General features: G+C 36.0%; 1 long non-coding RNA gene across 1 annotated transcript; it reads right to left on the minus strand.

Moving 5' to 3' along the window:
* Positions 1-2,304: 2,304 nt before the first annotated feature.
* On the minus strand, positions 2,305-2,829 carry LOC122000065. The gene is made up of 3 exons (XR_006116916.1): positions 2,699-2,829; positions 2,549-2,631; positions 2,305-2,439 (listed from the first exon to the last, which is right to left on the minus strand). It is a non-coding gene; the product is annotated as an uncharacterized LOC122000065 (long non-coding RNA).
* Positions 2,830-3,285: the final 456 nt, after the last annotated feature.

Raw genomic sequence — 3,285 nt, forward strand, 5'->3', positions numbered from 1 at the left:
GCTGCATTTTGAAGAAAAACAAGAATTAGAAAGAAAGAAAAGGCATTACACCAATACGACCTTTTCCAACAATGGCCTCGAGACTCACAAGTGTGCTGAGAGAGGATGCAAAATCATTTGCCCGAATGTTCCTTCTATCAACAACTCCGACAACAAGATATTGGCTAGCGGGGAAGCTACTATATTACAAAGTGGAACAAACAATCATAAAGATGTACTTTCTATTATTTATATAGATATCAATTTCAAGTGATAGACTCCACTGGATTACACACTTAAAAGATATATTTCACAGATAAAAACTTATAGACTGAAGAGTTTGTGATCTCAAATCCTTCTTTGGTAAAGTGGCTTGCCGAAAAAAAAAATGATATATTTCACCATGCAAGTATAACTCATTTGCTATCCTGGAAAATATAGAAAGTTTTTACATGTTAGGACCAAACGAGTAGATACCTCTATAGATCGATCTTAATGTTAAATTAGCACTATCACAGTGATTGGTATTAATTGACCTGGTCCCCGGGAAATGTAGAAAGCTAGTAAGAAAATTGAATTTCCCTACAATCACCATGATATCTCATTTCCAACACATGTTTACTCAAAATAGAATGCAAAGAAATTACTAGTACACAAGCAAAATAATGACACAGTAAACACATTTGATGGATGAAAGTGTGACAGAGAATAAATTAACTAGTACTTGAGAATAAATTCTTTTAAGATGATTTCATATATCAACAATAGTATCAAAAGATTGAAGACTCGATGCAATAACAAGTTCAATCGAGTTGAATATCCAAGTAATAATCTGTACATTCATTGTTTTCTAATTCATCTCAACACCTTTTTTACTCCGATCCATCAAGAATTTAAGATAATCCCTTATCTTCAACAAAAACCTAAAAATGAAATTCCCAAAGTGTAAAATTTTTTCCATTGAATTTGACAAATACAATTGGGAATCTGTTTGTATTGATGAAGATTAATCAAAAGTTTTGGCAAGATTGAACAGATCCTCTAAAGGATACAAAAATGAGGAAAAATATTTTCAATAGAACACAAGCTACAGTAAAAAAAAGAATTACTCAATGGCTCTGAAACCGTAATAACAATTGAAGCAGAAAACTCAATTTAATCTTCATTACAAAGGATATTTGCATATTTATATACAAACTTATATCTATCCCTATAAAACCCAATAAAACAAGGATTAATAAATAAGGAAATATACAACAATAATATACAATTATAATGCCAAAATATTATGTGACATTATCTTTCTTTATCATTTGCAAGATTTTCTTTGATTGTTGACCAGATCTTTTTCATTGGACATTTTCTCCATTCGAACAACAACCTAATTAATAGATAAGACACAAATGTCCACCTCAACATCCAGTGCACAAGCATAACTGGGATATTTTAACCCTGTGATAGAGAGTTGTTTCCTACTTTCCTCTTTCAACAACAATTAACTTAGTATGACAAACAAAATTTGCACATCATCATTATACCAATAAATAAACTATGAGTCATTCATGAATCATCACCTAAACCCTAAACCGTATTAGGAACTATTTAGATGGATTCAGAAATTCACAAAATCATAATTAACTTGGGCATGAATCGATTTAATAAGAAGGTCAAAAGAAAATACTCACTTAATGATCAAAGCCTTTAAGTTGTATATGTAGCGCGTCTAAGAAGCCCAACACACAAATCCTGTAGAAACAACAACAACAAAAAGAGGTAAATTTATAAACCAGAAAACATGGCATATCAGTGAAAAGAATTAGCATAGACATAAAATAAACTTGATAGTTCAAGGAATACATAAAACCAACTTAGCAACAGGAAATAACAACTTCTCAATCTAGCAAACAAAAATGATAAAATCAATTTAGGATAGTGTTTGAGGAAATTCATCAAACACATTGCATGCATCAATTAATTAATACTTGCAATCAAGAGATCAAGAAGATGAAACTGTCGAAGATGAGGAAGGACTTTAGTAGTGACGATGGATAAAATGAGGCACATATCACATAATGGTTGTGCCCTGTCAATACAGAAATGCTGATGGTGTTGAGGGAATTTGATGTCCAGTTGCATGTTACACAGCTCAAGACACATGGCATATTGTTGGCAAGCAAGGATTCTCTACGTATAAGTTTGAAATTCCAGTTTTTAATAAGCTATGAGAATATTATATCATTTGCATTAATGGCAGGCACCATCATTGTTTACTGTGTTAAAATTAATGTCTGCCTTTGAAGAAACTTCTTCACCTGCTTTAAGCAACCAATTCTTTGTTCAGTCTGCTTAACCACAGCATTTGCAAGGAGACTCTGCTCGAGTTTGGATGAGACAATTCCTAAATGGTCGACTATTGCCACAACTGCTTCACATATGTTGCTCTTTGTCCCCTCCAAAATCCTAATTTTACACTAATGCACATCAACCTCCTGAAATTGTTTGTTGATGCAGGGAAAAGAAAAGAAAAGAAATGAAATGAAATGAAAGGAAGAAGAAATTAACAGCTCACATCTTCTTCTGCTGGGCTGAGGAAAATGCACGCTCACAATGTTATGCCGCATGGTGAAGCTGAGACCGCAGGTCTTTCAGCTCCTGCAATGAGAAATTAGTAGCAGAAACAATTAATTTAGTAGGAAAAAAAATAGAGATGTTGTAAGACCAGCAAAGCGTTGTGGAAGCCCTCCTCCTCTCTCCCATTCTCTTCATACTGTGTGGATGGAGATTTAGGCAATGGCATTACGAAGCTGGCTGTTGCTCTGGAGTGCTCCACGTCTTTGCCTTCCTTTATAGATGTGCACAGAGGTGGAAGAAGAGTGGCTGCGTGGGGAACTGAGGATTGAGTGCTTTGAGAGTCGAGGGAGGCACGAGATGGAGGACGAGAAGAAGACAAAAATTGTAGAATCTCGTGAGTACTCCACTCTTCTTGGTAGCGGAGCGACTGGAGTCAATCGCACGTTGACTACTCTTCTTGCAGTAGGCGATCACCCCTTGGATCGAGGTCTCTGCATCATAGCTCGTGCTGCTGCTCCGTCTCAGCATGGACTTATCACCGCTGAACTCGCTGGAGAAGGACGACGACTTGGAAGAAGCAGCGGAGGACTTGCTCCAGCTCTCGTCTTCCGCCATGTTTGGATTTTGATGGCGTCTCAAGGTTTTTGGGCCTTCCAATTTGTCATTTGTGGGTCGAGATCTATGGAACATGGATTTGAAATAAGATCTGGAAGCTTTGACTTTGAGGTTGAGAGT

This window comes from Zingiber officinale, chromosome 7A (assembly GCF_018446385.1).
Source record: "Zingiber officinale cultivar Zhangliang chromosome 7A, Zo_v1.1, whole genome shotgun sequence".
Taxonomy (NCBI): Eukaryota; Viridiplantae; Streptophyta; class Magnoliopsida; order Zingiberales; family Zingiberaceae; genus Zingiber; species Zingiber officinale.